The sequence below is a fragment of the Sus scrofa genome, chromosome 8 (assembly GCF_000003025.6).
Source record: "Sus scrofa isolate TJ Tabasco breed Duroc chromosome 8, Sscrofa11.1, whole genome shotgun sequence".
Taxonomy (NCBI): Eukaryota; Metazoa; Chordata; class Mammalia; order Artiodactyla; family Suidae; genus Sus; species Sus scrofa.
Window position 1 is genome coordinate 75,281,908 of NC_010450.4, and position 25,454 is coordinate 75,307,361.

A 25,454-nucleotide genomic window follows, 5' to 3' on the forward strand; every position below is an offset into this window, starting at 1 on the left:
CTCCAGGTATGCCTTTCTCCCAACTCGAGTGCCTTGCCTCACCCATCCCATAGCAAAACTCTGAAAAGACTGCCCTGGAAACTAAAACTATTTGACTGATCAATGGATATACACATCATGTGGTTTCCAGGCAATTTTTTTCTTTTTTTTTCTGTTTTCTTTTTTTTTTTTTTTTTTGCTCTTTAGGGATGCACCTGCAACATAGGGAGGTTCCCAGGTTATGTGTTGAATTGGAGCTGCAGCTGCCAGCTTACACCACAGCCACAGCAACGCCAGATCCGAGCCGCATCTGCAACCTACACCACAGCTCATGGCAATGCCGGATCCTTAACCCACTGAGAGAGGCCAGGGATCGAACCCACATCCTCATGGATATCAGTTAGATTCATTTCTGCTGTGCCACAATGGGAACTCCCAATTTCCAGGCAATTATTATCAGACAAATTCAAAAACATAGTTTTGAATATCTCCAATGACTGCCTCATTGGCTCTAAGAATAGCCTGTCATGCCTTAAACGAACAATAGCTTTTTCAAAGTGATGCCCCTTATGGCAAAAAATAAATAAAAATGGACACTATGATAACTAAGACTGCTATTTTATATGAAAAATATTTGAAAGCTGCTAAGGATTTTTCTATGAGAGATATGAGTATTTTGAGTTTCTAGATAATTTCATTATTAACATTGTCTAAGCAGCTCCTTGTAAAGCCCTGTCTTCCATGTGATACCTACCTTAGTAATAAAAGCAATTCATGCTAATCCTAATACAAGAAAACTCTAGTATTTGATGATACAGACCTTGCTGTGGCAAGGGTTTCATCCGTGGCTCAGGAACTTCTGCATGCTGCCAAAGTTGGCCAAAAAAACAAACAAACAAACAAACAAAACTGTATTAATCATTAAGAGATCTGTGCTCAGGAGCTCCTGCTGTGGCCCAGTGGTAATGAGCCCAACTAGGATCCATGAGGATGTGGGTTTGATCCCTGGCCTCGATCAGTGGGTTAAAGATCCAGTGTTGCTGTGGTTGTGGTGTAGGATGCAGCTGCAGCTCCAATATACCCCTAGCCCGGGAACTTCCATAGGCCGCGGGTACAGCCCTAAAAAGACAAAAAGAGAGAGAGAGAGCTGTGCTGAAACAGCTCAGACAGGAAAGGCATGGCATTCCATGGTCCTGAAAGGGCAAGGGCACACTATCACGATCACTTTGCCAGGACTGGCCCAACCCTCAGCTCTACCAACACCAGCTTTCCTGCTTGGGCGTCTAGTCCCAAGAACATAACTGTTTGCCTAGTGTTTTCCAAAGCCTTCCCCTCCCTGAAGACACTCAGGGGCAGAGAGCTGAGAAGCAAAAGGCTCTGAGGGCCCAGGGAGGATTCGGATTCGGACAACTTGACCTCTGGCAGCCCCCCTCACCTTGTGTCCCTCCAGCCACACGGCACATAATCAGTGCCGAGTGCTAGGAAATCACTTAGCGTTGTCGAAACCTCCTCCGCTACCACGTGGCTTTCTCAGGGCGACATACACATTATCTTTGTAGCCTACACTTACATGGGGAAATTTCTGGATGCAATTATCCTTTGCAACTAATAAAATAGGATGTCATTACAGACGCACTGTTTAGCAGTGCCACTGTACATTTAGGTTGAGATGTGTGTGGCTGTCTGGAATTCCAGATCTGGTGGCTGCTTGGCACTTTCACCCACACATTGCTATGGCTCCGGGTGAGAGCTATCTGGGACAACACAGCCACACTCTTTGGGGTGAGACTGCCTCCTCGCTGGCTCCCTGTCCTGAGCAACTTACAATGCATCATTCAGCCCAAGTAGAGCCCCTGGTCGCCACCCAGAACCCACAGTCTCGTGGCCTGGCATTAAATGACTTTAAATGTCAGTCTGTTGTCTACTGATTTCAATGAGGAGCAGAGATTTACATCCAGAGGCCTCAATCAATAATTTCAGAAAGAACCCACTTAGCCTGGGACACAACCATGTCTCTGCATTTTTTGTAATGAGCTAGCATCATTTTTTAAACAGAAAAACCATACAATAAATGTTATCTAATGTCAGGAGGAGACTAGGTCCTTCCTTTTGAGACATCCCCCCCCCCATGGGAACTCTGGAGCTATGTGAAGACTTCCTACTGGCTCATTCAATTCTAGAAACTCAACTTCCTAAACCCAGGCCAACTGAAAACTGGGCCTGAGATGTGTAAAGTCACTCTATGCAACTTATGTCTCAGCATAAAAACTTATTTTAAAAAGAATAAATTGGGAGTTCCCATTGTGGCTCAGTGGAAGTGAATGAGGACTTGGGTTTGATCCCTGGCCTTGCTCAGTGGGTTAAGGATCCAGCGTTGCCGTGGGCTGTGGTGTAGGTCGCAGGTGCGGCTCGGATCTGGTGTTGCTGTGGCTGTGGTGTAGGCCGGCAGCTGTAGCTCCAATGTGATCCCTAGCCTGGGAACTTCCACATGCCACAGATGCGGCCCTAAAACAACAACAACAATAACAAAAGAATAGATTCATGAAGTGCGTTCAGAAAATAACACATGGAAGACCGGGTTTCTCTCGACTTGAACATTCTAGAGGCAGCACGAAGTATCCTCAGCACCTACTATGTGTCTATCCATCAGAAAGGTGTCAAAGGCTTAGGCCCTCTGGACACACCCGTGAAGCCCCTCCAGCCTATGAGGACAGCATGCCCTTAGGGACCAGCCAAGCCATTTGCCCTGTGCTGCCCATCAGATGAACCAGGTAGACCAAGAAGCTCAAGCAGACAGGTGAGAAGGAAGTCAGAAAACCTGCATGCGAGGCAGGATGGCTAGTGCCCGGAAATGGTTGAGACATCAGAAGAAATCAGCCAGGGGGATGGGAGGCCTCACAGAGGACCAGGTAGTGGCATGGTCCAGCCCAAAGAATCCTGAGGTCAGAGCAGGACCGCAGTGACAGGGCAGTGAGCACAGTGTCCAGAAGGAATCGTATGGAAGGACCACTCTAGCAGAGGAGCCCAAGGGTGTGGGATGGTGAACCGTGGCCTGTCAGGGTGACAGGGGGCTGGGTTGCTGCAGATGTGGAGTCCAGAGACTGGGTCCTTCAGTGGGGAAGCTCCAGAAAAGATGACAGATATGGACATGGGCTGGAAGAACAACCTAAGGGCTGGGAGCATCAGCCCTGAGCTCAGGGAGCTCAGATGACAGCTCTGCCACCCTTCTCATGCTCGCGGTGAGAACTAGAGCAAGTCAATTTCCCTTCCTGTAAAATCGAGCCCCTCGTAGTAGTAGCGGTTATCTTACAGACTGTTGTGGGAATTAACTAGAGGGATTCGGGTAAAGCACCTACCACAGTGCATGGCACAGGATTAGAGGCCAGCTATCACATGATAGTATTCATTCCCCATTTTTTCAGGCAGAGGAACGTGTCGAGTCAAAGCTAGAGTTTCTGCCACAATCAGAGGGAGGAGAAAAATGAAGACAGCTCAGGGGGCGATAGAATGGGGTGAGCAGGGGCAGAGACTAAATCAAACGTGGAGGGTTTTCTACTCTTTTCTTCCCAGAACGCCCAGATTTGGTCAGCGCTGAACCCTCACAGATGACATGTCTAAGGAGGGGCATTGCAGACCAGGGGACGCCAAGGGGCTCAGGGGACAATGGACACCCCAGAAGTAGATGAGGCTGCTGTAGTGTTCAGTATGGATGCCTAACTTGGCCAAATTCATTCAGTGTTTTGTTTTTGTTTTGTTTTGTTTTGTTTTTATCTGTGAATTGATTCCTTCAATAAGCACATGCCAAACCTCTACCACCTGCCAAGCACTGTGTGAGGTGCCCAGGGTGTAAAGACTTTTAAAGTGTGTGCGTGCACACACACACACACACAAACACAGCTCCTGCCCTAAATCAGTCTAATGGTGTATGAGTCAAGACAGAAGTTAAGAAATTAACTCCAAGACTTGAGACGTTAAACATGCTAAGGATTTATCTTTCCCTGGTGTTGGCAGAGTGGGCAGAGGTTTGTGGAAGGTCAGAGGGACCTGCTCACTCAGCGACCAGAGGACCTTGGCAGACAGATGCTCAACCTCTCCACCTGTTTTAGGTGAGGCAAGCGGAGTTGGAGTTGGCTTCACACAGACCCTTAACTGCTGGAGTCGAGGAGGGTCTGCCCCACTTCTGTAACAGCCCACTGCTCAGAGGTCGCATATGGCTCTGCCTTTGCTACAAAAGGCTAGGAAATGAGAGGGCAGACATGGCCAGTTCATGGGCTATAAGCAGCGATGCAGATACATAACAATCCCCAAATAGGACTTAGACACTGTCTGCTGTCTGGGGGAGTGGGAGTGGGGCAGGGAGTAGGGATGCCCCTAGAAGAGCTTGAGAGGAGGGCAAGAGGTTGTAAGGGAGAAGAGAAGCATTCACAGGAGACAGTGATCAGAACCGATCTCCTGTCTCTTCAGCTACACATTGTAAAAGATGCTCTGCCCAGTCAACCCCAGACATACACCTGCAGGACACGGAGCAGTCAAGTGTACACTCTTTACTACTGAGTGGAAAACTTTACCCAGAATATCTTCTTCACCCACAGATCTTCACATCACCTAATCTGGTAAGGTTCGTTCTGTAAAATTGTAGGCATTCTTGCCATGCTCGAGGAAAATGGGCTGTTTGCCTGCCAAGTGAAGCTTTTAACAAGCCCTATGGGAGTTCCCATCGTGGCTCAGCAGAAACAAATCTGGTAGTATCCATGAGGACTCAGGTTCAATCCCTGGCCTCGCTCAGTGGGTTAAGGATCCGGCATTGCTGTGAGCTGTGGTATAGGTCACAGACACGGCTCGGATCCTGTGTTGCTGTGGCTGCAGTGTAGGCCGGTGGCTGCAGCTCCGATTCAACCCCTACCTGGCCTGAGAACCTCCATATGCAGCGGGTGCAACCCTAAAAAGACAAAAAAAAATTTTTTTTAAATAAACTAGCCTTATGCATTGTGAACAATGAATACTTGCCCTGCCTCCTTCACAGAAGAAAGTGTGGCTGAAATGAAGCCACTCATTTCATTTTTTGTATTTTGTAGAAAATACCAAATCTTATGAAAATGTATGCTGTAGCTGTAGATAGGAAATTTGGGGTTGTTTACATAGGCTGATACGTTATCTCGCCGCCTCACCTCAGGAAAATAATCAAGTCTTACTGAGCTAGGGAAAGACATTTCAAAGGGATGCAGGCATCTACCTACTCTTTATTCGACTGATATTTATGGACTTTGCACCTCACCAGGCTCTGGAGCGCCCCCTGTGTGCTCAATGGAAACCACCCTCATCTTCCTGGAATTTACCCTCTGAGCTGCACAGACATGGCCTTTGTAGGCAAGGGACTTAGACCACAGCTTAGATACAGAAGCTGTTGGAGCCTTTTTCAGAAATAAACACAGTCCCATCTTTTCAGCAAATGAAGGAAGAGGGGATACTAGTTCGTGCATCTTCTCCTGCCTCTAAGATTGAGAATTGATAGAATCAGTGTGACACCTGCCTGACTGCAAAACCCAAGCTCCTTCCCTCACACAATTCTGGGTCTCCAGCCAAGTGGGTGATTGTTGGGTAGGTGATTTTGAACCGCTAAAATGTGACAGCGGTATTGGTGCAGACTCATGAGATAAATAATTGTAGATGAACAAGTCCTGCCATATCCTCCATATCAAGCCATCCACATCTTCACCCCTCGTAGTTTCGCTTTGTCATAACTGACCACAGGTATAGCCATGCTCAGCACCTCACACTCTTAGCTGATCTTTTCTGATCAATTCCTACATAGCAAATGGTAGTGTTTCAAAAGATCACAGTTCGAAACAAGACAGCACATCCCCAATCTAACAAATCCCCTTGGGGAACATATTTCTCAAAATGTTTTCTTCATAGACACCAAGAAGCTCCTTGAACTGGACAGAGGATTCTCAGAATTCTCGTGCCTTACTGAAACATTTGGGAACCTCAACCCTTTGCTGTGGTGGCTACAATGCTGGCACCTAGACAAACATCTCCTCCAGGGACAAAATACAAAGAAAAAATAAGGGGCTAAAAAAGAACTGTGGACATGCGTAGGTGGAGCAAGAAGATACAAAAAGACTAAAAACTCAGCTGACACTTCTGAAGAGCAGAGAGCAAAGGCGGGTACTATGCATGCCCCCTGCACAGGACACCACCAAAGGGGTGGGCAGAGCACCTAAGCCACCCCCTGGCCCAACCCCTGGACCCACACCTACCCTCATCCTGTAAAAGGAACCAGCTCAACACCCCCCCACACCAGCAAGTAAGCAAGCAACAGAACCTGTTGCAGCAACGGAACCGCTGCAGCAGGGGCCCGAGTAAAGCCTTGCCTGCATTTTCCTGTCTTAATCTATTTCCATTGATTAAGAAGGCCAAGAGCCCTGGGCAGAAACATTCTCACAACAGTGACAGGCACTGCTCGGTTTTTGTTAAACATCCTTGAAAAAACTTAAGGTGTTCTTCAAAGAAAGAAAACCAGGAGTTCCCTGGTGGCCTAGGGGTTAAGGATCCGAGGTTGTCACTGCTGTGGCTCGGGTTCAGTCCTTGGCTTGGGAATTTCTACATGCCGAAGGCATGCGAAAGAAGGAAAGGAAGGAAGGAAGGAAAATAAATCAGCATAATCCTGCTGATGTTTAGTTACATTGAGGCAATAATTTACTATTGAAGTTTATTATTGAAGAGTGTTCTGAGTCTGAAATGTCCCAGATTGGTTCCTTAAATATAGTCCTAAGCTTGAAGACTTTGGATCATGAGCCGCTGGCACTTATCAGGCTTTTTTTTTTAAACCATAAATATGACCACAAGTAAATGTTTTCTAACCAGCACAAAGCATATAAAAAAGGCTTTCCTGACTATAAGGTTGTCCAGTGTTAAACAACTACCTACCCCCTGACAAGCTTGCTGCTGTTGGAAAGTTAGGACACTTCCACTGTCCTGACAGGGTAAAAAGACTAAGTTTAAAGGACAAAAATGAAACAATACTACACAATCTCAGAGAACTCTTAAATATGAGACCTTTCTCCATACCTCTTTTGAGTTCCACACCAACATTGTTTATTGGCCATTCATTACAATGTTAACAGTGGGGAGTTCCTGCTGTGGCTCAGAGGTAAGGAACCCAACTAGATCCATGAGGATACGGGTTCGATCCCTGGCCTCACTCAGTGGGTAAAGGATCTGGCGTTGCCATGAGCTGTAGTGTAGGTCGCAGATGTGGCTCAGATCCCACGTTGCTGTGGCTGTGGTGAAGGCCAGCAGCTGTAGCTCTGATTCGACCCTGAGTGCCTGGAAACTTCCATATGCCACAGGTGCAGCCCCCAAAAGCAAAAAAAAAAAAATGTTAATGGCATCTCCCGCCCCAGCTGTGGTGGGGTTTGGGGGAATGTTTACTTTCTTCTTTTACCTTTTCTCTATCAGATTTTAAATTTGTCTGCAATAAGCATATATCCCATTTGTAAATAAGAAATGAAATAATTATTTCTCTCATGAGGGAAGGGCATATAAAAAAGAATTGTATTCAAAAATCCAAAGAGATCAAGGAAGTTAACCTGCTCTTTTTTCTCTTTCTCATCAGATAGAAAAGCATATTTGATAACTGCTGAAACTTATGACATTATTTTTTAAAAATTATAGAAATCCCTGAGATGCTAACTGACACAACACTTCATCATGACCGTTTCTAGGTTAAGTCACCAGAACACCTCACAGTAATTTCTCTCCTTGGACAGACGTTTGCTACAACGTCCATTGCTTATTAATACATTGAAAAGATACAGCAGTAATTTCTTTTAAATAAAAAAAATTCAAATCAAAATATGATTTTAATAATCTAGGAATCAAGGTCAAGGGCTTTGTCTCTTAAAAAATGGTGTTACTGGCAACCCCAAAGTGATAATAAATAATGCCACAGCATTTTTCTTTGACGGCATAGAACCGCCACTACTTGCACACAAAAAATCCCAAAGAAGAAAGTGGAATCTCTTTAGAGGTTCAGCCAGTCTCCTCCCCCAATACTTCATGCTGCTGCTTCTTCACTAACCAGCTTCCCGTGATGCCCTGCAAACCCTTCTTTTGGGACCACTCAAGAGAAGTGGGCTGCCCACCCCCAGCCTCAACTACCCGAATAGCTCCTCAACCTCTGCTTCCTGTCTCTGGCAGAGGCTGGCGTTCTTCCAGAGTCTTTAAATAGTATTAATATTTAAAGTAACAGTAATCTTCATTTAGGATACGAAAACTAAGTAATTTAAATATTGTTGATATTTAAATTCAGGCTAATTAATATTAAACTCAAACGTCTTCCTCGCTCATCATAATCTCCTGCCCTGGTTCTTTCACTGAGTTATTCCCCACACACCGACCTATCAGCGCCTCAGACTGTCGCTGCACACAGCCAGCTTCAACTCTATCATCTGTCCACTCTCTTACTAGCACCATCAACTGATGTGCCCAATGGGCTTGCCATCGTATCTTCCTGGAAAAGCCTAAATCTGTGCGCATCTAGCTTTCCACCTTTTCCATGTCACATCCATGCTGCACTAGCTAAAGACTGAACTGATGAATCACTATGATAATAATAATAACAATAACAATAATAATAACATCAATAATAGAAAATATTTAACAATATTAATTCTTCCATTCAAGAACACACATTTTTTTTTTTTTTGTCTTTTTTTTAAGGCCGCACCAATAGCACATGGAGGCTCCCAGGCTACGGGTCTAATCGGAGATGTTGCTGGTGGCCTACACCACGGTCACAGAAATGCCAGATCCAAGCCACGTCTGCAACCTACATCACAGCTCATGGCAACACCAGATCCTTAACCCACTGAGCGAGGCCAGGGATCAAACCTGCAACCTCATGGTTCGTAGTCGGATTCGTTTCTGCTGCGCCATGACAGGAACTCCCTCGCGGTATATTTTTCCATCTGTTTATGTCATCTTCAGTTTCTTTCATCAGTGTCTTATATTTTCAAAGTACAGGTCTTTTACCTCCTTAGGTAGGGTTGTTCCTAGGTAGTCTATGCTTTTTGATGCAATAGTAAATGGGATTGTTTCCTTAATTTCTGGGCTTCTTTAAAGGGTAATGAAAATGTTCTAAAATCGATCACAGTGATGACTGCACAATTCTGTGAATATGCTAAAAAGCATTGAATGGCATGCTTTAAATGAATGGGTGAGTGTCTGATATGTGATTGACATCTCAGTAAGGGTATTACAAAAATATAATTATTGAAGTGGCATTCTTTTATATAGGCTCATGTATGTGGAGAAAAAGACAAAGAAATGAGGGTTGGGCACATACTACTTTCAGCAGCGAAGGGTGAGGCATATTTATGCCAACTGACTGCTTTTCAGGAAACAAATCAGGAGAGTAACAGCTTAATCAAGAGCAAATTAAATGCACCAATAAGATTTACTTTTTGTCTCCATTTGGGATAAATCCTTATGTTAAATTAAGAAACATCTTTGCCTATCATTTTCCTGAATTTGGGTTCACTTATTTTGTTCTAAGGAAGGCTGAAGTGTCAAGGACAGGGGAAAAAAAATGGATGATCTAATTTTTAAAATACTGAGATAAAGATTCTTTCCTTGGGAGGAAAGTTGAAGTAAAAGATATCTCAGAGTTCATGTTGTGGTGTGGCAAAACGAATCCGATTAGTATCCACCAGGATATGGGTTCAATCCCTGGCCTCGCTCAGTGGGTTAAGGATCTGGCATTGCCATAAGCTATGACGTAGCTCGAAGACGTGGCTCAGATCTGGCATTGCTATGGCTGTGGTACAGGCCGGCAGCTGTAGCTCCCTAGCCTGGGAACCTCCATGTGCCATGGGTGCATCCCTAAAAAAAAGAGCAGAAAAAAAAAAAAAAGACTAAAAGACATCTCAAATTCCTCCTCCTCTGAGATCTCTTTCAAACTCCCTCTTCTCACTTGTAGAATGTGGAGGAGGGTGTTTAACTAGATACCTCTAAGGTGGCTCCTAATTCTAAAATTGTGCAACTATAGCAAAGAATTCAACCACAGAATGCGTATAAAAACTATGGTCAAACCTATAAGGATTAAAGAGCAAACTTTGAGCCTTCGTGGGGACTCAGATGGAAACCACATGTCGGTGAGCCATTGCCAAACCTCATCTGAGAGCTCATCCTCCGCAATGACTCTTTCACCTGAACTAAACAAGGATGGGGAAAGAGGCAGTTCAGCGTGATCGCTAGCTTACTTTCTGCAAACCAACTGATAATCAAGGTGTATAGTGAATCGTTTCACTCACTATACAGTGAACAGGAACAATCACAGAAAGATTCTCTCTGAAATTATCTGGTCTGTTGAGGCCTTTGCATTGGGATTGGCCATTTCTTCCAATTATGATTGTATTATTTTAATGGAGTGAGGACTCAGCAAGAAATTTCTCAGGCCAAAGTAATGCATTCCTTTTCCCCCTTGATAAATGTAGACACGTTGGGGTATTCAAAACAGAAGGGCTTTGAGACAAGGAAGGAATGCATGTTGGCTCCTTAGATTTGGAACTGGGAAGCTAATTCCAAGGACTAGGAACTCAAAGATGAGGTGGTCCACTGGGGAAGCATAGCTCTCTAATAGAGAAAGCTAGAAAAAAAAGTAATAAAAATCTAATGAGTTTTCCAGGAATTGGAAATGCTGAGTAGTGAGTGAAATCCAAAGAATTAAAATTGGGGCAGACAGAAAATATATTTTATCTTTCTCCTTTAAAAATATTTTTTGAAAGACCTAGGCTATCTGGTCAAGGTACTAAAAAAACGCTAATATGATTATAGCCTAGTGCTAGAGGGTCTGGGTTCCTTTGAGTCCCAAAAGAACTAGTCTCTGCCTTCACCCCATGAAGAATGAGCTAAAATCAACTTTAAAAAAGTAAATGGAGTTCCCGTCGTGGCACAGAGGAAATGAATCCGACTAGGAACCAGGAGGTTTCGGGTTCGATCCCTGGCCTTGTTCAGTGGGTAAGGATTTGGTGTTGCCATGAGCTGTGGTGTAGGTCGCAGACGTGGCTCGGATCTGCATTGCTGTGGCTGTGGCGTAGGCTGGCAGCTGTAGCTCCGATTAGACCCCTAGCCTGGGAACCTCCGTATGCCACGGGTGCGGCCCTAAATAGACAAAAGATAAAAAAAAAAAAAATGAAATGGATTGGATCCACTCTGGATTGGATCCACTCAAACCCACTGTTTCCATTTTCCTAGATTTTAGTTGGTTTTTAGGGAGGAGGCACATAAAAATGAGGCTTCTCTCCCCAATCCATAAATTTTATTTGACTTCAATGTAAGTAGGCCCTGACATCAATCTGGTGTGCATTTCAGCTTTATTCCAGCTGGACTTGCGAAGGCTTTCCCTGTGGGGCAGCAAAGTGCCCAGGTTCACGGTACAGAGAAGGTATCTAGGTTAGGGAAAATAAGAAAGATAGGAAAGAGCACCATGCAGATAACAGTGGTGTGGGTAAGGAAAGGAATGTGGAAGGGAAGTAGGAAGAAAAATCTATTTGCCAGTTGTTTTAACAAAACATCAGACTTTTTTCAAGATTTCTAAGATGGCCTTTGCTAAAATGTGACTGGTGTGTAGGACTTTTCTTTTTTCGCTTTTTTTTTTTTTTTTTGCTTTTTCGGGGTGCACCCGCAGCATATGGAGGCTCCAGGCTAGGGGTCGAATCAGCTGCTGGCCTACACCACAGCCACACCAGATCCGAGCCACATCTGCGACCTACACCACAGCTCACAGCAACGCTGGATCCTTAACCCACTGAGCAAGGCCAGGGATCAAACCTGCCTCCTCATGGATACTAGTCAGATTAGTTTCCGCTGAGCCACAACAGGAACTTGGGTGTGTAGGACTTTTAACTGGAGTGAGGGTGAACTCTTGCCTGTGATTGATAAAAGACCACTGTGACTAGTTCAAACCATCCACACACAAGGCAAGAAATTAAACAGAAGACCACCAAAGACTTGTTTTCATGCAAGTATAGGGATACCTCAATCTGAGTTTCCAGAAACTTCTGCAAATGAGACTCTGTTTCAAACAAATGTTTCCAGTGGAAATGTGAGTTCTCTGGAAGCCAAGCCAGTAAACCACCCTCCCTTCTCCCTGTGAGGGTAACGATGTTGTACCAGTACCCTTCGGCTTGACTTAAATTACATGTGGTCAGTAGAATTCACAGCAAAGGCACTGCAAAGGAATTCAAACCTTGAGTGGATTCACAGAAGGAGAAAAAGGAAATCATCATAGGGTTCAAAGAATGAAAAACTCTCAGATCAAAAATGAAACTGCGGGACTTCCCGTCGTGGCGCAGCAGAAACGAATCTAACTAGGAACCATGAGGTTTCAGGTTCGATCCCTGGCCTTGCTCAGTGAGTTAAGGATCCGGTGTTGCCATGAGCTGTGGTGTCACAGATGAGGCTTGGATCCAGCATTGCTGTGGCTGTGGTGTAGGCTGGCAGCTGTAGCTCTGATTAGCTCCCTAGCTTGGGAACCTCCATATGCCCTAGAAAAGAGAGAAAGACAAAAAAAAAAAAAAAAGAAAAAAGAAACTGCATATTTCTGTCTGCAAACTTACCAACAGAATCAGGCCTGAAAAAAAAAAACCACTAAGAGGACGTGTACTAAGGTCATGGGGGTCGAGTATCAGGGGAATAAATCCTTGATATCCAGGATGCTTTAAGGAAATTTACATACTTTATATAACTCAGTTCCCCACCCCCATACCAAGATGTAAGTGTTACTCCTTGTTGCACAGCTGAGGACACCAAAGCTCAGAGAGGCAGAGCACTCTGTCAAAAGTCAATCCACCCCTGAACCAAACCAGAATTTGAACACAAATCTATCTGGCTCTTCCAGGCCATTAAACCGGCCTAGGAAGCCCTGCAGGTTTTTGTTTGGGTTTTTTTTTTTTTTTTTTTTATTTACTTTATTTATTTTTTTATTGTCTTTTTGCCTTTTCTAGGGCTGCTCCCGAGGCGTATGGAGGTTCCCAGGCTAGGGGTCTAATAGGAGCTGTAGCCGCCGGCCTACGCCACAGCCACAGAAACGCAGGATCGAGCCACGTCTGCGACCTGCAACACCAGATCCTTAACCCACTGAGCAAAGCCAGGGATTGAACCCGCACCTTCATGGTTTCCAGTCAGATTCATTAACCACTACACCACAACAGGAACTCCTATTTGGGGTTTTATTTTCTTTTTTTGGCTACACCCGGAGCATATGGAAGTTCCCGGGGCCAGGGATCGAATCTGAGCTGCAGCTGTGACCTACACCGTGGGAACTCCAGCCCTGAGCTTTTATCAACTACAGAAAAGAATGAGCTCAGGGGTCTTCCTTTTTTGCTCTCTTTTTTTTTTTTTTTTTTTTTTTTTTTTTCTGTAAAGGACCACTTCACCCTGAGTATAAAAACAATCTAGGCATGAACAGACTTCATTCCCATCCTCACAGATTAAGGTAAGCTCTGCAAAGTCCACTTGTCATTGCCAGAAATACAGTGTATGGAAAGAAGCAGAAATGCCCAAGATGACGTTCATTTTCCAGCTGGCTCAGTATAGTCAGTGATGTTCCTGTAGGAATGCATCACACGTGAGCTCTTTATGCTCAGTTCTTCAAACATGCAGCTTCATGGGGTTCCCAGTGGCGCAGCAGATTAAGGATCCAGTGTTGTCACTGCTGGGGTTCATTGCCTGGCAGGGGAACTTCCACGTGCGGCAGACATGGCCAAAAAAATAAATGCAGCTTCCAGCTCCATTTTTCTTTTTCAGGATGTCTTTGGCTATTCTGGGTCTTTCAGCTTCATTAAAAATAACATTTTAACCGTGTTTTTCTAAAGCTTCCGCCCCGTCCCCAGGAGCTCCACTCATTTAATCTTGATGACAATCCATGAGGTAGGAGAATTGCTCGTCCAAGATGTTTGAAGTGTATATAGCATTTTATGAATTGCTATTATAATATGAGCGAGGCATAGCCTCATTAGACACATTTTAATAAATACTTAATTGGCATCTGAACTGCTTGGATACAAATGGATTGTATGAAATACTTGCAACGAGTTACTTTACATGCAAGAGACAGTCAATGGCATTCACCATGTCCAGTGTGGGATAGTCACTGAGCCAATTTGCATTCCTCCTTAACAAATGACTCTTTTTGTTTTCCATTCTTAAATTCATTCAAAATGATTTTTTTCTCTGAAGGTCCACTGAGGATAAGAAACAGTGCTAGACATCCTGGAGGCTACAAAAGCAAAGAATCCCTCAGGGACCAAGAGCTTGACAAGGAAGAAAGAATGCGGTACCACTAAAATGATCCACAAGAATGTCACATACAAGCAGACCCAAAGTCTTGGCTGCATAGAGGAATCCCTCGGTGAGCTTTTAAAAAATCCTAATAACTGGGTCACAGCCACAGCAATTTTGATCGTAATGGCTCTGGGATGCAGCCTGGATGTTGGTGCTTTAAGCGCTCCCAGGCGACCGTGTGCAGCTGAGATTGAGACGCATATAGGACCACAGCAAAGGGAGCCCAGAGGTGCCTGAATGTGGAGTGTGTCAGTTCGATGGCTATGGCATAATTGCAGGGATCGCCTTTTCCTTCTTTCCTTCCTTCCTTCCTGAATTGACCCTTTGAAGTGGTGTATACACGGGACCATGAAGAATGGGGAGTTTGGGGGGGGGGAGGTTGGCGGTACCCATGACATGCAGAAGTTCCCAGGCCAGGGACTGAACCCAAGCTGCAGTGGTGACAACACCAAGTCCTTAACTGCTAGGGCCACCAGAGAACTCCAAGAATGGGGAGTCTTGAAGCACTGAAGATGGAAGGAGGAGAAAGGGTATTAGAAGAAATGGAAATACTTAAACCAAGACAAGGGTACAGAAAGGGACAAGGAGCATTTCCGGGGGTTTACATTTGAATGAAGCAGAGTCTTATGGAAAATTAGAAGGGACAGCAGGATAGAAATGTGGCCAGGGCCCGTGAGGCAGAGGGACCCAAGACAGTTAAGTCTGGAGCTGATTTCAGACGAAATAAGACACCACTGATCATTTCTGAGCCAGGGTGTGGTAGGACTAAGCGATTCTAACTGCAACTGGAGAGAGTTCTGTTGTGGTACAGTGGAAATGAATCCGACTAGCATCCATGAGGTTTGTGTTCAATCCCTGGCCTCACTCAGTGGGTTAAGGATCCAGCGTTGCCGTGAGCTGTGGTGTAGGTCACAGACACGACTCAAATCCCATGTTGCCGTGGCTGTGGTGTAAGCCGGCAGCTGCAGCTCCAATTCCACCCTGCGTGCCTGGAAACTTCCATATGCCACAGGTGCAGCCCTAAAAAGCAAAAAAAAAAAAAAAAAAAACAACACTGCAACTGGAAATTTAGGGACATTTAGAGAAGGTGCTGTATGGGCTGCAGGGAGAAAGGGAGGCCAGGGAGGAGGCAGAGGTCAGAGGCACTGAACCAGGGCCAGGGCAGTGGGAGGGCAAAGGACAGATTCCAGGCACATGGTGACCGAGGAGTGACTGGACTTAATTGGATGATAGGAGACAAGGAAAGAAAAGGATCAAAGATTTGGTGCTTGGAGACATAATTAACAGAAATAGGAAGTCAGGAGGAAGAAGCAAGTTTAAAGGGCAAATGATGAATTCTATTTTACGTACATCGTGCTTTAGCTGCCGTCATGTCATCAATTCAGAAATGTCCAGTGGCATGGTTGAGATGGGAACACAGCAGAGAATTTTAAAGCACAAGTAGAGATCTGGGTGTCGTATAATTGTGGGTCACCAGCAAAGGTGACACATGCAGTCTCTGAGGGACATGAAGAAGATGGGAGCATCTTTGGTTGTGCTTCGGGAGTCTTGTGCAGGAGACAGGGGCAGGTAAACAAAGAAAGAGACAGGACTGGCTGTGTCACAGGGCTCAGTGAAAAGAAGAGATTCCAAGAGATAGGGCAATCTATAATGACAACTGTGGCAAGAAGAAAAAACACAGATTAAGGCAGGATTAAAAAAAAAAAAAAAAAAAAAAAAAAAAAAAACACCTGGGTAGGAGTTCCCTTTGTCACTCAGCAGAATAAGGACCGATGTTTTCTCAGCAGGTTAGCTCCCTGGCATCACTCAGTGGGTTAAGGATCCCGCATTGCCATAAGCTGCAATGTAGGTTGCAGCTGCCACTCCAATTTGACCCCTGGCCCAGGAACCTCCATATGCCGCAGGTGCTGCCCTAAAAAGGAAACAAAACAAAACAAAACAAAACCCTGCAGGTTGCCAATCACAGATCACAGGGGACCAAAAAATACTTGGATGAATGTAGCATGGGTCGCATGTGGGGTAAGAGAAGATGGTTGGGAGATGAAGGGGGTGGGCACAGACAGCGGTGACAAAGTGGAGCCTTGAACTGGAGGCCACTGAGTCAGTTTGCAGGTGTGGGAGAGAGGCAACTACCCAGTTGGCAGGAGTATTGGGAGCAAGCAAAATCCATAAAGGAGCTCCCCAAACATGGGCGCCAGGGTCAACAAGGGAGATTTAGATGCCCAAGGGCAAGGGGTGCTGGGGAGAGGGAGGAAGGTCATTCAGAAGGTAAAATGCAGTCTAGGGGAAGGATGGCGAGAAGGCCCTGAGAAGGGCGGGAAGGCTGGGCATCTCTTCCCTAGAAACGGAAGGAAAAAAAGGAGGAAAGATTCGTGAAGGGACAGCTCAGCAGAAATGTGCAACAGAAGAATGAAGGAGCTTGCAAGCCTGATGAGGGAGGCTTTCCCAGTGAAGCAGAAAGCAGGGACCGCTTAGAAAGATGGGGGCATGGAGGGGAAAGGAAGCTTGTGCGCAGGCTCAGGGGAGGGCGGGGAGCTCGGGGCGGCGCTAGTGCTGCTGCTCATCCCAGTGGGTACCAGCCTCAAAGTGGTCTCCTCTAGGTGCTACCACCCAGATGGCACCTGAACATGCAAGCTCTTTTCTGCTGCAAAGTCCCCATCCCCCACCCCGGAGATCTTAAACCAGTAAGTCTTTGCCACCTTCCACTCAGGGGTTAGGATTCCTTCAAAGGGCTGCAAACCTCAGCCTGCCCCAGCATGAGCCCCTCTCCCCAGGGCAGCTTCCATGACATCATCTCCACTTTCGAGGCTCCTGTGGCCCCAGTGGGCAGATTCTCAACCCGACCTTCGTTCTTGACAAAGTCACATCTCCTGCGCCTCCTGGACTGGAAAATGATGGGCCACGATCCTGGGGCTCTGCCTCCAGCACAGAGGGCTGGTGGGGATTAAAGGACAAAGGGCTGAGCAATTTGCAGTTATGAAGCTACGGAAAAGCTTAGTGATCATCTCTGCCTGGCTGGGCACAGCACAGGCCACCGAACACAAAGGCCACATTCAGACCTTCCCAGGTGCCAAAGTCCCGCAGAGAGCCGGTCAAATGAAGCAGAATCAGAGGACAAAAGAAAATCCCTCCACACAGAGGAAAGGGATGGGGAGGTTAGAGGGCAGGCCGTGGAGTTTCTGCCGCTGAAATGCCCCTGGACAAAGAAATCATTTCGTGTTTCTGTTTGGGTTACGCCATACAAGTACGTAAATCCAAGGCTGTGCATTGACCCCACGCCGCCTAGGAAATCAATCTGATGGGAAGGGCGAGATCCCTGCCAAGCGCGGGCACCACTGCAGTCCAATAAAACTGGCTGCTGTGCCCTTTCCGGTCTTCCAAATGCATCCCTCCAGTGAAGCAGCAACACTTAGAAGCATTTGGGGGCCCTCTTTTCCTTTTTTTTTTTTTTTTCTTTTTCTTTTCTTTTCTTTTTTTGATTTTTAGGGCCGCACCGACAGCGTAAGAAAGTTTCCAGGTTAGGGGTCGAATTGGAGCTGCTGGTCTACACCACAGCCATAGCAACTCGGGATATGAGCCACACCTGCAACCTACACCACAGTTCACTGAAACGCTGGATCCCCAACCCACTGAGCGAGGCCGGGGATTGAACCTACATCCTCATGAATACTCATCAGATTCATTTCTGCTGAGCCATGCCAGGAATTCCCCCCTTATTTTCCCTTTCTTTCTCTTTTGAGTACACCCACAACATGTGGAAGCTCCCAGACTAGGGATCGAACTCTCGCCCCAGGAATGACACTACCAGATCCTTAATGACTAGGCCACCAGGGAACTCCAGGCTGACACAATTCTTTAACTCCTTATTCTTTATTTTGATGTCTCTCTTCAACGCATCTTTCAAAAAATTTAGTCTTATCTTGGTTAGGCTGATCAGAGTGACAGGGTATCATGGCTGGCTCTACTAGTCTCTTACTCAGCCCTGTAGGGATCTCTGGCCTCCTCTTTGAAAATTGGAAGCTACCTACTGCTTTATTCTCAGCTCTAGGACAGCAGCTGAAATCAGGATGATAGGATGTCATTTATTTATGTATGTGTTTGGGTTACTGAGTGCAAATTATCAATGTGAGTAACAGTTGTTGAAAAACAATGGTTACTATCAGTTTTTAATATAGATTAACCACTATTCCATCTGTTTCAGGATGAGACACTTCCCAGAGTACAGCCACAATTTAGTGCATAAAAAAGAAATTATCAAGATTTATTGGGAGTTCCCGTCATGGCTCAGTGGTTAATGAACCTGACCAGCATCCATGAGAATGCGGTTTCGATCCCTGGCTTTGATCAGTGGATTAAGGATCTGGCGGTGCCCTGAGCTGTGGTGTAGGTCGAAGACGCGGCTCAGATCCCGCATTGCTGTGGTTCTGGTGTAGGCTGGCGGCTACAGCTCTGATTCAACTCCTAGCCTGGGAACCTCCATATGCCGCTGGTGCGGCCCTAAAAGACAAAAAGACATGAAAGAAAAAAAAAAATTTATTGGAGCTTCGAAAGAGTAAGGAAGAAATCCAACATAGCAGCATTTAATATGGATTATTTCACTTATTTGAAATCTAGCGACTCACTTTTGTTCACCAAGCCTCTTCTAGACAGTAATGATTCTGATTGCTCTGTCTACTACAGACATTGGAAATCAGGAAATTAGTTGAAAAAAATACTTTTTTTCTCTCATATATTAAAGTAAAAAAAAGATTCATTCTGCATAAGGTCTAGTTATTAAACTGAATTATCAATCTGTAACGAACTCCTCAATAGCAGAGTTTTACCACTCAAGTTTAAAAAAAAAAAAAATTCCAAATACGTTAATATGCTTCCAAACCAAGTCATGGCACTATTTCAAATCATCCAGAAACAGTCACACAAGATGTATCTGGCTTGACACTTAATCCCTGCTGTCATGTTTTTGGCTCTCTCTGTATCATTGACCAGTGTGTTATATAACCTTCTACTCTGAACCTAGACACAGTATATCAACTGTAGCTTTGGCTCGGGTTCTTTTGGCAGAGTTGGCAGGTTTTGACACATAATGAATTAGGAGCAGAGGCGTCCTGACAGTCCCACTGTTGATTTATCTCTGTGGTTTTTGCCTCTAAAATGTAGTCATCCGCCAACATTGTTGAGATCCTGTTGGCCAAAGAAGCCACTCAGGCAGCTGGTTCCACCATCCCAGTCACACACACCTGCCTCCCTCCTGCCCAGAAACCACGGTTTTCTCGGAGCCTGGGTGACATTCTCAGGTGACCTCCAGAGATCCCCTGTCCTCTCCATTCTCCCCTTCCTCGTGCCCCCAGCTCATGGCCCTGACTCATCACGCCCTAAACAAATAGGGGAAATGCATCGTTGAATCATCTTTCCCTTTTCTTCTCTGTGTCATCTCCCAGTCACCAGACCCCAGGTGCCCTGAGTTTGTTCCTTCCCTCGTATCAAAGTGCATTCTCGAAAGAATCAGGACAAGTCATTAGCTCCCTGGAACTGAAGTGTAAAAAGACTGACAAGGTTGCCTTTTCCTTAATGATAAGAACAATCATTAAGTCCCTTGTTTGGCATGAGCGGAAGCTGATTGCTCCAGACTTGTGCCAGCTTCTCTCTGCATTAACCTCTCATAGCCACTCATTCTTGACTATCGTACCAATCTCATGATCTGGCCAAAGAGCACATACACACCCCCAACCCCAACCATTTCACTTCTAAATATCTAACAAGATTCCCTTTTTTTTCTCTGCCACCTACTCTGCTTGCCCCCAACACAACCGTGGTCTCTCAGCCCTAAGACAGCGTTATCTTCTCCTGTTAAACTAGACTCTCCGGAGTTCCCATTGTGGCTCAGTGGTTACTGAATCCGACTAAGAACCATGAGGTTGCAGGTTCGATCCCTGGCCTGCTCAATAGGTTAAGGATCCAGTGTTGCCGTGAGCTGTGGTGTAGGTCGCAGACGCGGCTCGGATCCCGTGTTGCTGTGGCTCTGGCTTAGGTCGGTGGCTGCAGCTCTGATTCAACCCCCAGCTTGGGAACCTCCATGTGCCATGACAGCGGCCCTAGAAAAGGCAAAAAGACAAAAATAAATTAATTAATTAAATTAAATAAATAAACTAGACTCCACTCTCTCCTCTAGCTATAAGCAAAACAGTTAAACCAATTTTCTAAGCTATCTCTGGTCTGCAACCTCTTGAAAGAGAAAAGAAAGACCATAAGTTCCCTAAAGTGAGTGCATAGCTTACTCCTCCATGACAGTCCAAAAGCAAAGGAGAGAAGATGAAGGGCCCCTCAATTCTTGGCACACTGAAACCAAATCAGTGTGTTTTCAAACACACTGCATAGGATAAAATGGGTTATCCGGAGAGTACTAAGTTTAATAGAGAGAGAGCTTTTTTTTTTTTTTGTCTTTTTGCTATTTTTGGGCGCTCCCACGGCATATGGAGGTTCCCAGGCTAGGGGTCGAATCGGAGCTGTAGCCACCGGCCTACGCCAGAGGCACAGCAACTTGGGATCCAAGCCGCGTCTGCAACCTACACCACAGCTCATGGCAACGCCGGATCGTTAACCCACTGAGCAAGGGCAGGGACCGAACCCGCAACCTCATGGTTCCTAGTCGGATTCGTTAACCACTGCACCACGACAGGAACTCCTCATTTTTTTTTAAATCAGTGATTTCAATAGGAAAATGTACAAGTGATATGCATGGCTATATAAAAAGAGGAAACGTAATTGATTTTAAAAAGAGAAGTCTCCTCTCTCTACATAGTTAATGCTCCAATGAAATTAACATTGTTCATGTACAACATTAGGGGGAACAAAACAATAATACTCAGTGTCATACTCAATGTTGTAGAAGAGTAAATCACGAGATCCTTTTGGAAAGCAATTTGGTAAAACAGATTGGCAGCCTTAAGAAGTTTATACTGTTTAATCAGTAATTCCCTTTCTAAGGAAAAATTCCAAATTCAGAAAAAAAACAAGATTCTTAAAACTTTATACAGCAGTGCTCATAAGAGCAAAATGTTGGAATAATCTGAAGATCTAATAAAAAGGGAATGCTTCAGTAAAATATGATATTTCCACTTCACAGAACAGTGAAGCAAAATGAAAGGTATATGTACATATACATTATGTGTAGAAAAGACAGAAGGAAATATACTAAAGTGTTAGCACTGTTTTCTCTGAGAGATGAAGGTAATGGTGGTTATTTCTTTTTATTTGATATTCTCCGTGGTGAATATGTATTCCGTTTTTAAAGTACATCTTAAAGGAAATCATTTGTAAGCTATACTTATTTTCAACCTAATAAATTTAGAAATCAAAAAAAAAGTCTGGAGAAGTGCACTCCCCAGCTTTATCCTTGGCTCCTTCTTGATGATATGCTTCTGATTCTCGCTGGAGATAAAAATCAGTCGAAGGATAAAAGGTAATTCTGGTTTAAGACGACAAACTGAATACACATGCACACATACCACTGTCTTTGCTGCTGACAGAATGTAATAAATACTGTTCTAGACCATGCATACCCAGTTCTCCTAGACTTCCTGGGTACAGAGTGAAACTCAGTTTCTCAACTTCTCTTGATGAGTCCAGCCAATTAATGTTGGCAGGATGATATACCTACTTGAAGGCCTCTTGGGACAGCTCTCTAGCTGTCCCCTGCCTGCATGATTGGAAGTGGAGGACTCACAGCTTGGAGGAGAGCTGACCTGAAAGGATGTCCAAACTACACATCAGATAAGACTCTGGAAGAGGCAGAAAAGCACCTTTATTATATTAAGCCACAGAGATGTCAGGATTTTTATATAGCACAGTCTAACCTACTCTGCCTAATACATCAAGGCTCCAGTGAAAGCAAAGGAATCCATATAGACATAAACCCATAAAAAAAATCTTGAAAAAGAGAAGGCTAAGAGAGGCAATTTGATGGAAGGAACGGAGGGGAAAGACTTACAGCCCCAAATACATGCAGGATAAGGCTGCAGTTGGCAGAGTGGAGGATCTTCCCACAAAAAAACTAAAGATGACATCAAGGAGAATGGAGGACAGGTCTTAGAAACAGAGCTGAAGCAAGGAAATGGTGGATACCTGTCAATGGGAAAGCTATATCAGTTACCCTGCTTACAGCAACAGGTCAGCCAGTGTTTACCTTCAAGGAAAATAAAATTTGTTCCCTAAACAGTGGAAAGAACAATAAATAAATAAGGCACGAGGAGGAATGATCCAATAGGATTTCCTAAATAGAGGAAAATGGAGAGTAGGAAATTCTTAGAGAAATAATAAGTAAATATTCCCAACCTGAAGAAAGGGAGTGTTCCAATGGTAAGGACCCATGGAGTACATGCACAGACAACATAAATGAGCCAACCTAAACAGCATTATGAAATTTCAAAACTGTACACAGTAAAAGAAGATCAATTCAAGACAACAGAATTATCAAGATGGCCACGCACAGAATTGAAACTGAAACAGTTCAAAGTGACTGCCTCTGAAAGGCAGAGGGAGGGAAAGGTAGGAACCCACACTTCATTATAACTCTTTCTATCTACTTTGTGTTTCCTGTTTTTATGTATTTCCCTGATGCATTTTTATTTCAATTTGAAAACAAAAGTAGAAGTGCCGCCTACCATATTTCTAGTCAAACCCATACCTGTGAATTATGAATAAGAGAGAAAAAAAATCACCCCATCTTTACAGAACTATTATTTGCATAATCAAATCTCATCCATTAACTTCTGCAGATGCACCTTCCCAAATATTTGAGATGAGCTTTGGCTTGGTATCTCACTAACCCGCCCTAGTGGTTGGCAGGAATGGGGATGAAATGCATATTTGTGTGGTAAGGTTATAACTACCCTCAGAGTCCAAATGAAAAAGGCTTAGGAGTTCCCATGTGGTTCAGAAAGTTAATGATCTGGTGTTGTCACTGCTGTGGCACAGGTTCCATCCCTGGCCTGTAATTTCCACATGCCATGGCATGATGGAAGGAAGGGAGGGAGGGAGGGAGGAAGGAAGAAGCTTAAATTAGGCACCATTTAAATCATCATCTCTTTTGGAGTTCCGTCATGGCTCAGTAGTTAACGAATCTGGCTAGGAAATATAAGGTTGTGGGTTCAATCCCTGGCCTTGCTCAGTGGGTTAAGGATCTGGCGTTGCCGTGAGCTGTGGTGTAGGCTGCAGATGTGGCTTGGATCCCACATTGCTGTGGCTCTGGCTTAGGCCAGTGGCTACAGCTCCGATTCGACCCCTAGCCTTGGAACCTCCATATGCCACAGGAGCACCCCAAGAAATGGCAAAAACACACACAAAAAAAATAAAAATAAAAAATCATCATATTTTTTCCCTCCACTTATAACTAGTCATTAGTAGTTCCCTTAATGTATTCACACTCTGACATTTTTTAGGGGGCAAAAGATCAGGGATCACATATCATAAACAGATAAGGATGATAAGTATGATTGAAGAAACAGATATAAAATCCATCGAACTAGAGATGAAAAAAGAAGGTGACACGTGATAGAAAGAAGAAATCTAAAGCCAATTGTAGCCGCAGATGATCGTAGTAACAGTGACTGAGCATAAAGCCAGCATCACACTTCTTGACAACTGAGGCAAAGAGGGAATTCAGTAAGTAGCAAAATTTTCATAGAAGAAAATGAAGCGGTTCCTTAGGAAAGACAAAGGTCTTTCTTGAACCAACTTTGAGAGACATGCACTGGATGACCATTAGAGAGAACTTTGAGATACAGGAAGGCAACGTTTTTCCAGCGTCTTCTCAACAAACAAAGCAGGATGGTCCTGACAGTTATTCGTCACCCAAGCCCCCCACCCCCACAACACATCCAGTCCCAAAACCCACCCCTTTGTAAGTGCCTGTCCTAATTATCCAAGGTGAGTAATTCCCAGCCTTTCCGGATCATAACCATCAGCTAGTCCATCTCCCAGGCTCCTCCGCTGGAGGCTGGTCTGATGAGTCTGCAGGAACCTCCACTGCCAACAGACTCCCCAGGTGAGCGGGTGAGTCTGGGAAACAAGGTGGTTGGCGATACTCTCCAGCTGAAAGTGAGCCTGGCTCCCCTGGTTTATGACACCCCCACTGTAACCTCCCTCAACTGGCTTCCTTGCAGCATCCTGGCGCTAGACTCTCTCCAGATGACCGCCCACTCTGACATGCATTGGCGGGAAAGCATTTGAGAAAGATAAAGAATGTAACATTTGTTCCATGATGGTAATAACTCAAACCTCCCCCCTCCCTCCCTCAACAGCCCTAATTTCATCCGTGTGACCATGAGCATTCTCTAGAGGCTCCCACGTGAGGTACGTCATGCACACGATTTGATACAAACACATCTGTGCTGATGTGCACAGCTTTTTATCATTACAGATGCTAGGGAGGCTGCTGCAGAACGTTTTGAAAGTCTTAAGATTGCATCTATTATTTCTGAAGTGAGGGAGGAAAAAAAAATCTCCCTGGGAAAAGAGCTACATACAGGGAGCATACATTAGCTTTGCTGGACTCCCGTGATGAATTCTTGCACTTCCAAAACATTCTTGCCCAAACCGCGTTTCAAGAAGGCTCTCAGCTGCAGAGAACGAACACTCCCTTCCATAACCATCGAAATCAGGAAATCAGAAAAGGCACCAGACCTCCCCCCCAGTGTCTTGTTTCTCTCCTGCCACTCAGGGGAAACCTGGTCCAAGATGTTGCATGGCAAGGAAATTGGAGATGAAACGGTCACAAAAGTGGAGAGATGTTTTAGCCTAAGGACAGTTACATGTGTTCCAGAACAAAGTAAAAAAAAAAAAAAAAAAAAAGTTCAAGCCTGAGTCAAGGGAATGGCTCAGCTTTCTCTAAAATAGAGACAGCAAACTTTTCTAGCTGGAAACATAATAATTGCAGGAGAGAAAAAAAAAAACCAAAAACCTGAAAGGGAGCTGGATAGCATTCCCTTGTCTTGGCCACATGCTTGTGTGGATTGTCAAAATTCACGGAGAATCAAACTGTGTGTGTGTGAAGCCTAAAGGTGAAATATGACCTATAAATAAATACAAAATTCATTAATCATGGGCTGGAGTGAGGGGCCCCCAAAAGT

General features: G+C 44.8%; 1 long non-coding RNA gene across 3 annotated transcripts in view; it reads right to left on the reverse strand.

Moving 5' to 3' along the window:
• Positions 1-25,454, reverse strand: part of LOC110262135 — a 152,021-nt gene that overhangs the window by 99,227 nt on the left and 27,340 nt on the right. The window lies entirely within an intron of this gene.